The 14,055-nt window shown below is 32.5% G+C and overlaps 1 protein-coding gene across 1 annotated transcript in view; it reads right to left on the bottom strand.

The window, feature by feature from the left end:
* LOC126776353 (aryl hydrocarbon receptor) overlaps window positions 1-14,055 on the bottom strand; it is a 128,783-nt gene that overhangs the window by 52,317 nt on the left and 62,411 nt on the right. Inside the window, exon 2 of the mRNA XM_050498815.1 lies at window positions 4,107-4,297. The gene's annotated coding sequence lies outside the window, so the exon portion shown is untranslated. The remainder of the gene's footprint in view (window positions 1-4,106; window positions 4,298-14,055) is intronic.

Below are 14,055 nucleotides of genomic sequence, written 5' to 3'. Positions count from 1 at the left end.
TTAAGTTTAAACTATCTTGCTACCCGCGGCGCGGCGAAATCTTTACGAATCGAGAGAGACCTTGTAATCGATGCTTCAACAATCGATTTAATTAGAATTATCGATATTTTTAATGTACAGTTTTGTGAAAATACCCTTATATATAAATTTATAATATATTTCAGAAATAAAAATATTTATATACGATTTTTATCGTGGCAGAAGACGAGCAAATAGGCAACCGGATTGTGAGTGGTAAGTGGTGCTATAGTCATTTGCATTGTAAGAAATATTAACCATTCCTTATACATAGCCAATGCGCCACAGACCTTAGCTACACTGACTCACTCATCCTTCAAACCAATACGAAGTAAAGCTGTTTGGCGGTAGTTATCTTATGAATGGGTGGTACCTACACACACAGGCTCGCACAAGCCCTTACCACCTACCTAAGTACATAACTCTAGCAAAACATGTAATTTTTGAATTTGTCAAAAATTTCATATATATTTTTCTTGCACATTTACTTAGAATTAATAATAATATAAATATGCCAAACGTATTTTTACGCTTTTGTCATCGCCAGTACACATTACAATTCACGTCGTCGGCCCAAAAGTCCGTCTGTACACAATAAAGCATATACCAATCGCCCCCCACTGATTTTTATATTCGAAAACTCGTTCAGAATAAAATTATAAAGAGCATTAATAACTCAGTAAATGATATACGCGCATGCGTCCTGGTAGCGTATGCAAAGTGGTAAGTTTTTCTTAGTATTTATTGTTCCAATTATCGATTAATTGGATATTGATGTATTTATTCGATTGTATCGCTTCGCATAGAATCGAGTCTGTTTGTTTAAAATTCGAATAAGGTTTGTTACATTCTAGTTCGAATTTCGAATTTAAATTTTAAATCGTTTTCTGGACGATCACGATAATATTGATATAATCTGTGTTATTTATGACAGTTTTAAAGTCTAAAATTTGCAACGAGCGTTATCCATTATGACGTCTACACAAAGATACTCAAAAATCAAAGTGTTCAAGATGTCAGACGATAGTAGATATACAAGTAGATTCCGCTCGCGGCTTCGCCTGCGTCTGAAGAGGAGGGAGGTACTGTATGTCCTTTTCTGTACCACTGACAACGCGTATATGCAATTTCGAGATGCTTGCTTTAGTAGTTAAGAGGTTAAAGCATAACAAATAAAAACACTCTATTTCGTATTTAGTAAGGGTAGATAGAAACTTATAGAGAGATGTGCTGTGTGTGCTGGTCATGTACTGACTTGTTACATAACACTCAAAGGATATTTACTCACTGAAGTATATCCATGAATACTCATATTTTATGGAATCATCGGTTAAGATTCATGTCTTCAAGCAGCCGTGCGAACAAGGCTCATGTACTAACAGAATTTAATAAAAATATATATACTTACTTATTCTTAAATTTTACTTCATAAGATGTGCTAAGTAAATTTTTTCATATAATTTCAATCAATCAATAATATAAATTGAAGAATTTATTTTCATCTGACCGTAAATTAAATGCGCGCTTACCATAATAATAATAATGTGTATATATTTTTAACTATTATATTAATGAGGCATTTAAATACAAGGAACTTTTGCCGTATATACGTGTGATGTCTCTTTCATTTAGTCGATAAACAACAATACAAAGTCAAAATCTGTATTTAATAAAGAAGCATTACACTTTTGATTGTCAAAATTCTTATCACAAATATATATTAGACGACTGATGCGCCATCTATTGTAAACATTGTTAGAAACTTTCAAGGACATTTCAATAACTACTAACATTAATTGTTGTTGAATTATATACAGGCTTTATGTATAATATATTTATAATTATTAAGATTTTTTTAGGAAATTTTGCTACCAACTATTGCCTTATCTTCCACCTGGTAGTATAATAATAATATCCTGGGACATTTTTACACACGGCCATCTGATCCCAAATTAAGCTTGTACAGAGCTTGTACTATGGAAACCAGACAACTGATATACTGCATATACTATTTTTCTTTTGTGAATACAGACATATATAGATAATTACACCCAGACTCAGGACAAACAGACATGTTCATGCACACAAATATCCGTCCTGGGTGGGAATCGACCTCATAACCTTCGGCGTGAAAGGCAAGCATCCACCAACCACGCCAACCGGCTCGTCAAAGTGATAGTAAGTGGTCAACGCCCGTAAACATTGGTGCTTTGTGAAAGATTAATCATTTCTTACATCGCCCATTCGCTACCTTGGGAAATATGATGTTATGTCCCTTGTGCCTGTAATAACGCTGACTAACTCACCCTTGAAACCGAAACACAACATTACTAAGTATTACTGCTTAGGCGTATAACGCATGACAAGGTACCACCATGTAACCTATTTAAATATTTACGTGTATATCAAACAAAAATAAAAATAGACAAATAACAATGGTAGAATCTGCCTCGATGAAATAACGAAATCTAATCGGCGAGTATCGATTACATACTTCTGAATCGTAATCGCGAGAACACGACTCATTTATTAATAAAGGGTGTAGAGCAATAAAATTGCCTGACAACGTTAAATACGTGTCATGGAACACATTTATAAGTAATCGATACATCGATATTCGATTCTAAGTCGAGTTTTTGTTTTGCAAATCGGTCCGGGGTCGAAATGATTTAATATGGTTTAGTTTTAATCGCGGTATAAATTGTTAGTGTTTGTTGATGATATTTTAATGGTCGGTCGATGACCTCGGAATTGTATTTTATTCCCCAAAGTAATCGGTGTCACTGGATACTTTATTAAAGTAGGTCATTTTAAAAGATTTAATCAACTGTAATGTTTAATATTCTAATTAGAATAACAGGCAAGACTAAGCAGTTAATTATATACAATTAAATTTATATAACAATAATAAAAACGACGAATATTCCTCGCTTTTTATCATTTACACAATTTTAATTCTGAGTAGAAGTTATGCGTATACTTTTAAATATTTTATTTAAATTTATTCTTTGTCAAAGTATTTATATCTATAAGTTATGTCAGAAGAAATAATCCGTAACAGCCTGTGAATGTCCCACTGCTGGGCTAAAGGCCTCCTCTCCTCTTTTTGAGGAGAAGGTTTGGAGCTTATTCCACCACGCTGCTCCAATGCGGGTTGGTAGAATTTACATGTGGCAATTTCAGTGAAATTAGACACATGCAGGTTTCCTCACGATGTTTTCCTTCACCGTAAAGCACGAGATGAATTATAATCACAAATTAAGCACATGAAAATTCAGTGGTGCTTGCCCGGGTTTGAACCCACGATCATCGGTTAAGATTCACGCGTTCTTACCACTGGGCCATCTCGGCTTTTTTATTGTCTATGTCTATATGTCAGAAGAAATAATATGATTTTTTTATTGTCTATTTAAAAATATGACGTCATAATACTTATCAGCCTCGAACTTCTTTAATCAAGAAAGCGTCTCGACAATAAATACCTATACATAACTTAATGTGTATATTTATCTGGTGAAATTGTGCAAAGCGAACAATTCTTCAAGTTGACTTAATTATGAATACGACAGAATGATAACATTTTCAATGTTCCTATTATTTATAACATTAATAATAATTAATAAAAAAATGATAGTTGACATCAAAATTGTCTTTATTGACTTCTTTATTGTATATATATAAATGAATTAGTTATTGAAAAATATTTAAAAAAAAATTCTGACGAATATATAAATTGTACCAAAAATATTATGTTGCCTAATAAAAAATAAACTAATGTGACATTTAAAAAAAATCTACGAGATCTAAGGGACACACACACATATACTGAAAAAGTATCGTAATTTTTTTTTTTAGATTTAAACTAGCTTTGCCGCGCTTGATGGGATTCGGTGATATCGATACAAAGTGTCTCACACCTTCGCGAAAAAGCGTAAAACAAGTGTAGAAGAAAGACTGCAGAACCAATTCATAATATATTAAATAACAAGTCATCGTCACTTTACATTAATAAAAAGTTCACTAGATGGCGTTGGTAGTCAAGAAGATCAACAAATCTTCAAGTAAAATTTCTTTATATCGTCACTGACCTTGAAAATAGCTCTTGGTCCGTAAATAGCTGACGGATAGCCGCAGTATGGACAGCCTGTCGAGTTTGCTGAGGATGTTCTGTTCGAAGGGCAGCAATGACGCCAGGGTGTCCAGCTCCGCGTTGAGACGCTCTCGGTGTCTCTTACTCGGGTTGCTCTTTGTGACGCCGTCTTTTGAAGGTGGCTTGATGCTGTCCATGGAATAAATATATAATATAAAAACTATACAATTTAAAGTTTACATCTAACAATAAGATCTTATTTCTAATTAATCATAGCTCTGATTTTCACTTTAATTATTTCATTTTTCGTGCTGTCAGACTTTGGAATAAGCTTCCTGGGAGATCAGAAAAGCTACATTCTATGTAGCTATTCTATGTATGCTCACTTTTAGAAGTCTGGAGAACACTCCTGGAATAATGTTTCTTAATTATTATTTAATTTTGCCATACTTATTTCCATGTTACTATTATTTGTTTTACTTTTGTTTGTGTGATTTATTTTATTTGATTATTATTGTTTAGTTGTAGTACCGCTTTCGTGTATTTCTTAGTAGTCGAATTTGACTGGCAGATAATGCCTTCGCTTTTAAATCCCCATTTTGTACCAACTTCAATAATTTGGTCAATAAAATTTTAAAGCAAAACAAGTCTTATCTCATTTTGATTTTTAGTATCGATTTTTGTATCGTCACTTTTAATTGCATTATATAACCCTTTATATAAATTAAAGTTAAAAGTATTAAAAACATATATTATCTATTGTTGCGTTGTAACTCTTTTTATTTTTTTTAAATAAAGGCCTTATAAACGTTGCTCAGCTACTAAGCTGTAGTTAAACACTGATTTCGCTCTTTCTGTCATTAATGATTTGACATTCGAAAGAAGAAGACGGCATTGTTTAACTAATCACTTATTAAGCAATGTTTAAAAGTAAGGCCGTATTTAATAAAAACGACTGGCGCGCCTCCTATTATTCGTTAAGAGTACTGAGTTAGAACCCTTTACACAAATCCCAATTTAAATATTACAAATTTTTAATTCAAAAGGATAAATAATATATATGGAAACGTTCGGAATGAACAAAGCATTTTTAAAACATTAAATTATACACACACATAATTATGATTACGAACTATAAATACTTATGCAAAAAAAAACACAGTCGTTCGAAATATAAACTTTGAAATTTAAATTGAGTTCAGTTTTGAAATAATCATTTGTAAGCCTTTGTTCGTATTTAGTTAAAACATCAATTTGTTTGTTCGTCATACAAAAAAAAAACCGTTATTATACATTATAACGGAGCGTTATAAAAAGCTAGCGATATGCAAGCTCGCCCTTACCGTATAAGTTATGCTAACAAGTGTGCTCGCGTGACTCAAACCTCGTTAGAGTGTGCTACTGGACTATAGGGACATCTCATAAACACTGGACCAGTGAAAACTCATAATCGTATTTATTTAACTAATTTATTATTGTATCGATTATTTATGTACAGCGCGAATCGAGTCCGTGTGATTATGCCATATATATTTATATATCCTTTGAAATAATTCTTTTTATTTTAAATAGTGTAACAGTCTCGAATAAATGTAATATTTTGTTTTATTACGATTTTATTAATTGTAAGAAGGGAAATGAGACATTATATGGTGTAGACCACTTTGTCGGTAGACATTTTATTGATCTTATATATATAAATGCATTGATTCATCGCCATTTCTCCCAAATTATAAGTCCGATTGACTTGAAATTTAACACTATTAGTCCTAGACGTTCACTAAGAAATGATATTTTGAAATTTCAACTTTTAATAAATGGGGTAGCATTGTACGAAGTCGGGACTATCAGCTAGGTAAAACTTAACCTGAAACGAAATAGATTGTCATCCGTTTCCTATTAAAATCGATAAAAATAAAATTGTATCGACAGCTTAATCGTGGGAACAATATGAATTAGTAACAGCCTATGAATATCCTACTGCTAAGGACTTCTCTTCATTTGAGGAGAATGTTAGGACCTTATTCCGCCACGCTGCTCCAATACAGGTTTCTTCACCGCCTAGCTTTATATGAATTAAGCATAGAAATGGAGCACTTGAAAACTGAATGGTGCTTGCCTGGGTTTGAACCTGCGATCATCGGTGAAGATTCACGCGGTCGTACCACTTAGCCATTTTTTTATAATACAGGTAGGTGTACGGGAAGATGGGTTTGTAGATATGGTTAGCACCGCCCAATGACATTGGCACTGTAAGAAATTTTAACTATTATTTATATCGCCTATGCGCCACCAACTTTGGGAATTAAGATGCTATGTCCCTCATGACTGTATTTACACTGAATCACTTACTTTAAACCGGAACAAAAATACTAAGTATGACTGTTATACGATAATATATCTGATAAATCGGTGGTTACCGACTACCACCAGCAATTGTTATAATATTATACGAAACTTTGATTAAATAATGGTTAAATCAGCCATTTTATCCCATACGTAATTATACACACCTACACAAAATTAAATCAACCTTAAAAACAGAATATGCACTAAAAAGTTACAAGTAATTAAGTTGAGTTTTTGTATGAAAATGTTTTATAATATTTACAAAGTGGTTTGAAGCCAAGCCCAAATAATGTTTTATTTTATTTCACTTAATACTTCAACCCTGTGTTATTATATAACTTTATCTATTCGTTAGATTTTTTGTGAAGTCACTATTTTTTTAATATATAATCAAAATAACTGTTTCTAGTGGCAGACAACAATTCCGAGTTCCTGGGTTCAAACCCCCAAGGTATCGATAAAAGATTATCGGGTTTTTGTCTAAAATTCTCATTAACAGCCTTGAGTCTGGAAGCTGGAAGTGTCTATACTCCCGTGCCTCGAAAAGCACGTAAAGCCTAAAGTCCTGCGCCTGAACTCTTTTCAATCGTGTCGGATTACCCCATCGGATTATGAGAGTCAGGAATACTGAGTGCACCTCTGTTTGTGCACACACTTGTGCACTATAATATTATTTCAGTTGGCTAATCTCTTGATTGGCCGCCGTGGCCGAAATCTGTCAGGAGTACATCTTATAACAGAGTCGATAAACATCATCACAACGTGACATAATTTCCAAAATATTCTTCATAAATCCCCAAACTATTCTCGTGAATCTATCTATTGGTGAAACCAGAATTAAAATCCGCACAACAGTTATATTAATGCTAACATGTAAAATGGATTTGAAATTTTAATAATTCTTAGTAGAGTAGGTACGAATATCCGCAACTTACAAGTATACACATACATTATACATAAATACTTAAAAGAAAAACTCACGTTGTACATATGTACGTAGTTACAAGCTCATTAATCACCATCAACAAAACCGGTTTTTTTGTTTACAATATTTAATAATATATTAAGCGTTTGTGATACGAATATGAAATAACTTATTGTTTTAATATTATTACGTACTAATAAAAATAATTAAAAAAAATTATTCTAAAAATCTTCTTCAAATAACACAAAACCAACTATTGCAGTAAATTGTTTTTAACGAGATGAATGAGATGAGATGAGTATTTGCCAGCACAAGGGATTTTAGTTTCACTTATAGGCACCTTGACAGTATTTTGCAGTACATCAAAGTCCCTTTATAACTTGATATTTTAGGTCCTTTTAGACTATGTTTAATTTGAAAAGGGAAACTTCATAAATCACATTTATCGCTCTTGCTTAGGACTACAAAATTGTTTATGAGCGAATTAGACCTCTCACCATCAAGTACACGATGAGCTGATGGTGAGTGGTTCCTACATAAATAAAGAACTATACAACGCGTTCTTTATAAAATACAACTTTTAATATATTAAACAAAATCTGTTACTCATAAAGTGATCTATTTTAATTATCATTTGTTAACGCTAAATTACAATCATCGTATAAAAACTTATTTGTTTTTCTTAATTTGTGTTCACAACTCGCTTGCATAGATGATATTGAATCAAGAAATCCATGGAGTAGAAATATTCCGAACAATATTTTTGATCTAAGAAAATACATGAAAATTAAATAAAGTGCACTTTGATACTTTTACGTAGTTGTTTTAATAGGGAAAAAATATATTGGTACAAAGAATTAAATTAAATTAATATCATGCTTTTTTAAAGTCTATGCGTGATGATAGCTTAATATTGTAATTCAAAACGTACAAAACAATCAATTACTAATTAGATTTTACTCGATATAAAATTAACACGAAATACAAAATACATTTTATAAAAACATTACTATTGTGCCGTATGTTGTGTTTTTTATATATTGACTAGTTGTTTTAGCTTTATTATTATTATAAGTAAAATACATTTATTTAAGAATTCTAACACCTTACACAGCTTCCTCAAATAAAATAAATTAAAAATTACAAATAACACAACCGCCACTCCACTGCTTTTACTATTAAAATTACTGCATACATTCGGGTATTACTCATTGCCGCCCGTCGTTTTTGTTGATTTATTCAAAGGTGGTATCAAACGCGAGTTCTCCTTTGATATTTTTCCGATACAAATTATATTCATGCACCATTACATTGGCATTCAAAAATGATGCATAAATTTATGTAGTAAGGTTGAATTTTGTTTGAACGTGTTAGCGATATCGATAAATCAATGACCGATTATTTCTATAAATTGTAACTCGATTAAGTTATAATCGATGGTCGCTTGACTAAGTTTTATTTGGATATGAACAGGTATTGTCTATTACTACGTAATGTATATAAATCTTTTATATACAAATGTATACCATAATATATATTCTAGAAGGAAAGATCATCAGTACCTTTATCATTAAAATGCTAATACTGTGAAATATATATTAAGGCGTAAGTTCATTTGGTTTATATCGAATAAAATAGTGACACGATTTGAAAAAAAAAACTGTAAAATTCCATTCCTTGACTAAGGTTATCTCTGGAGGAGACAGTCTGGAGCTTAATCAGTTCACGATATCCCAATGGCTTGGTACATACATGGTGCTAATTTTTATCCAACACATTTATAGTTGGAGTTTAAACCTTAAGTAATTGACTCAGATAAATACTGTTTTTTTTAATAAGGCATATAACTTAAAGTATAACCCGTGTCATTAAAGATGGCGTTCTTTATCGTGTTCTCTCGTATTGATGTATTTGGCACCATGGGTTATATTTACATTCAACGTATGCTGCATCTACTTTTTAATAACGAGTCTAAGATAAGTGTAGAGGGCGATCCCTCAACACTTATCAATAACGATACAAAAATACTATATACACAAAAAGGCTTTGGAATAAGGTTAAAGGGCCTTGTTGTCTTCGAGTAGGGTCTAACAAGCACTAAATTGATGTTTATATTACATTACATCGAATGTAAAGCTATTGAAATGTAATTTTTACTGAGAAGAACCGGCAAGAAACTCTATGCGATATTATTCTTCAAACAGTAGTAGTACATGCTTTGACTATTTTAAATAACTTTTTTAAACCTACTATAATTACTATATATATACAATGTCACAATGACTACCTCGTTGGTCTAGTGGCCGTAATAAGGCCGCAGACCAAGAGGTCCTGGGTTCCAATCCAGGTTGGGCCAATAAAAAATTATTGAGGTTTTCTCTCAGAAAATTCTCAGTAACAGACCGGAGTCTGGAAGTTGGAAGTGTGTACACTCCCGTGCTTCGGCAAGCACGTAAAGCCGTTGGTCCTGCGCCTGAACTCTTTCCGGTCGTGTCGGATTGCCGTCCCATTCGATTATGAGAGTGAGGGAAGAGAGTGTGGACCTGTGTTTTCGCACACACTTGTGCACTATAATATCTCCTGCGCAGTTGGTTAATCTCTCTTGAGATTGGCCGCCGTGGCCGAAATCGGTCTGGAGGACATTATTATTATATACAATATAATCTGTCTATATGGATTTGTATTGTGAGTGATAAATAGATCGAAGGTAGGATGTTTCGTATCAGGATTTTTTTCAAACCAGACGCGTAGGTACCGATCGTTGATAACACATTCTATCGCCAAACGCTTCTATGTTTCGTTGTCAAAGTTGAGTCTTAATGTAACTACAGGTACATCACATCTAAGTTATTTAAGGACTTGACTCGATTCGATCTCACATTACTACAAAGTTTAATGTAATATCAAAAACCATACGAGTAATGTACGTGCGCTGTTTGATCAGAAAGTTTTCTTCAAGTAAGTCGATGTATTTCATCGCTACGTTCCAATGATTTTATTAATTGTACGTCATATAGTAAAACCATTTGTTTCACCGTTATTACGAGCAAAAACTTGCAGCACTTATTATTTTTTCTCAGAAATGAAACGGTCATTTTAATAATTACTACGTTTTATAGTTACGCATACGCAATCAACATACATTGTAAGCGTCATTTATTGTACATACAAACATATGTAGCGAATTAAAGATTATATTAAATGTTATTAGATCGGGTTGGTATAATCAAAATTGACTAAATTCTAAACTTTACAAAAACTATGTGAGTACTTGTTTCGTACTAATATTTTATATTTAAGGCCAAACTCTCAAAATCTTGATAGGTGTACGCAGAAAAACTCGGCAGTTTTATGACAATCGTATGAATGGCTTAACATTTTTATATATAATAACAAATTTTATTTAATCTATGTATTATTATTTTATCGTCAAGATATCCAAATTTCGTTTCAAGCAGTTCCACTCAACCGATTTTGAGTGGAACTGTTAAAATTCTGCTCTAAGATTTGACCTACACATACTAACAAGAGAAGATAATTAAAAAATTGTAAAATTAGCTAATTAAATTTAAAAAAAATAGTATATAGTATAGTTTAGTATAATAAATAAATTAAATAATTTGTTATAAAATTAGCTTTTTTTGTTTCTGACGAAGCTATTTTAGTTGCATCATAACTGTACAATATACTTATATGTACATTGTAATTGCGTTTAAGTTGCATAAATATAATAACTACACCCTTTCCGGTAGTAAATGTTATATAATAATAATAAGGATATATGTATGTATAGGCTATTAAAATACATGTGTTCTGATTCTTGGATTCATTATAAAAAAGTACATTTAAATTTCAATCGATTTATTTACATACAAATGTACATAACTGAATAAATAACGTGGCTATGAACCGCGACAGTAGCCGTATGTTAAATATAGTTAATATTTGTAAATGCACCGTCGAGATTTTAAAAAATCAATATATTTTTTTTTAATAAATAAAATGTTACGTCTTAAAAAATAAAAATCATACCATACCCATTTAATTAAACTCTACATTGAGTGAACAATCATTAATTTAAAGCTGTACCAGGGGCCGAATTCTACTAATTTATAACGATTACGATACGTTCCCGATTCAATTCCGATCCAACTTTGAATCATCTGTATTTATTCGAATCGGAACCGAACCGATATGATGTTAACATATACCGTTGTGTCGAAACCAAACTTAATTCTTAACTCTTATCACAATAGTCGATAAATTAAATAATAGGAAAACGGAAAAACGGCAACGATCATTCTTCGATTCGATTGCGATAAAGTGACAATTTGTTAGAAGAATTGGCCCTCTGTAAAGGTTATAAAGGCGATTAGCTAAACATTGTTGTCTTCTTCTTTCGAATGTCAAATCAATGATGACAGAAAGAGCGAAAGCATTTTTCAACTAAACATTAAACAACGTTTCTAATTAAGGACAAGTTTTTATATCTCATGTTTGAAATATTGAAAAATCGGTTTTAATTAAAAATAAGATATCACCGCACCGTTACGGCTATAACAATCTTAGTATCGATTTATAATTGTTAAAGAATTGCGAATTGGAAATTGGTTCATTCTATTAAATTTCCGTTATAAACGATTCTGTGTAATAAGAACCGCAAGATTTGACGGTTACAAAATATACGGATACATGTATCTCTGCTCTAATTTATATGCAAATAAATAAAATAGTTAAAAGTAAATTATTTTTAAGTCTAAATAATATGTTAAATATTTAAAATGATACGTATCACATTTAGTCGAATCTTCCAAATAATGCTCTTTTATATATATTTTAGGCTTAATAAATAGTGACCTTTGCCTCGCTTTGGCGCTTCGCTTACCCTTCGGCTTTAGATATGTTATATCATAAACTTTTCTTCAATTATAAAAATATTATTTGAAAAAAAATAGTTTTTTAAATGTAGCCAATCTTTTAGTTTATTTGGTAATTTGTTATATTTTTTTTGGGTGTTAACAATTAAACGGCTGTAATGCCAACTTACTGGTAACCCTAAAACCGTAACAGCCTGTGAATGTCCCACTGCTGGGCTAAAGGTCTCCTCTCCTCTTTTTGAGGAGAAGGTTTGGAGCTTATTCCACCACGCTGCTCCAATGCGGGTTGGTAGAATTCACGTGTGGCAGAATTTCAGTGAAATTAGACACATGCAGGTTTCCTCACGATGTTTTCCTTCACCGTAAAGCCAGAGATGAATTATAATCACAAATTAAGCACATAAAAATTCAGTGATGCTTGCCCGGGTTTGAACCCACGATCATCGGTTAAGATTCACACGTTCTTACCACAGGGCCATCTCAGCTTTTTTACCCTAACCTGGTAACCCTGAACTGTACTTGTAAATTATATAGTAATGAATACTAGACACCAAACATTATTCGACACTTTATTTAAGTAGGACTCAAAAGCACTTTACCACTCGTTCTTACTTAGATTCTAACGAGAGAACAAGAAACTCAGTAATAGCTCTTCTACGACTATGAAATTATACAGTTACGTTAATTAATAAATAATATCAATAGTGATAATGTTAAAATATCTGATCATAACAAAAATCCCTAAAGGTCAATGCACTTAAATGGCTGAACGATTTAAAAATGAAACCATTAGATCCATTGGGGGCAGACGAGATTTCTCATATTTAAGTATAATTCATTCTATCTAATGAGCATTTAATCGACGACCGAACTTAAAGCTTACGGTTACATAAACGCTGCTATTTAATCTAAAACTGTTCTGTGATTTTGTTTTGATAAAAATATCCCACACACACACATTGATATTAATTAAAAGCTTGTGACGTCATCACGAAATCAACCTTATGGTAAGTAGTCACCTCCGCCCATAATTTGGAAATTGGCACAGCAAGAAATCCTCGTGAACTATCATTTAATACTACTGCTTACCACAACATTACTAATAATGATGTTTATATTAAATTTTCATACAATTTGACGAGCCGATTGGCGTGGTTAATAGATACTTGCCTTTCGCGCCGAAAGTTGTGGGTTTGATTCCCATCCAGAACAGACATTTGTGTGCATGAACATGTCTGTTTGTCCTGTCATTCTGGTAGGGATGTGTTACTGGTGGTAGGGCTTTGTGCAAGCTTGTCTGGGTAGGTACCACCCACTCATCAGATATTCTACCGTGAAACAGCAGTACTTTGTATTGTTGTGTTCCGGTTTGAAGGGTGAGTGAGCCAGTGTAATTACAGGCACGAGCACATAACATCTTAGTTCCCAAGGTTGGTGGCGCATTGGCGATGTAAGCGATGGCTAACATTTCTTACAATGCCAATATCTATGGGCGTTGGTAAACTCTTACCATCAGGTGGCCCATATGCTCGTCCTCCTACCTATACCATAAAAAAAGTCTGGGTGAATTATCTATATAAGAAGTATGTGTAGTATATCAGTTGTCTGGTTTCCATTGTACAAGCTCTGCTTAGTTTGGGATCAGATGGCCGTGTGTGAATAATGTCCCAGGATATTATTAGTATTATACAATGTTTCTACTACGTTTCATATTTCAACAAAGATCGCAAGATATATTCACTAAGAACCTCCAGTAATTATTATATCTGCTTGCAATTATGTGGTCGTATTGAGCG

The sequence above is a fragment of the Nymphalis io genome, chromosome 20 (assembly GCF_905147045.1).
Source record: "Nymphalis io chromosome 20, ilAglIoxx1.1, whole genome shotgun sequence".
Classification (NCBI taxonomy): domain Eukaryota; kingdom Metazoa; phylum Arthropoda; class Insecta; order Lepidoptera; family Nymphalidae; genus Nymphalis; species Nymphalis io.
This window is presented reverse-complemented; position numbering and strand designations above follow the sequence as displayed.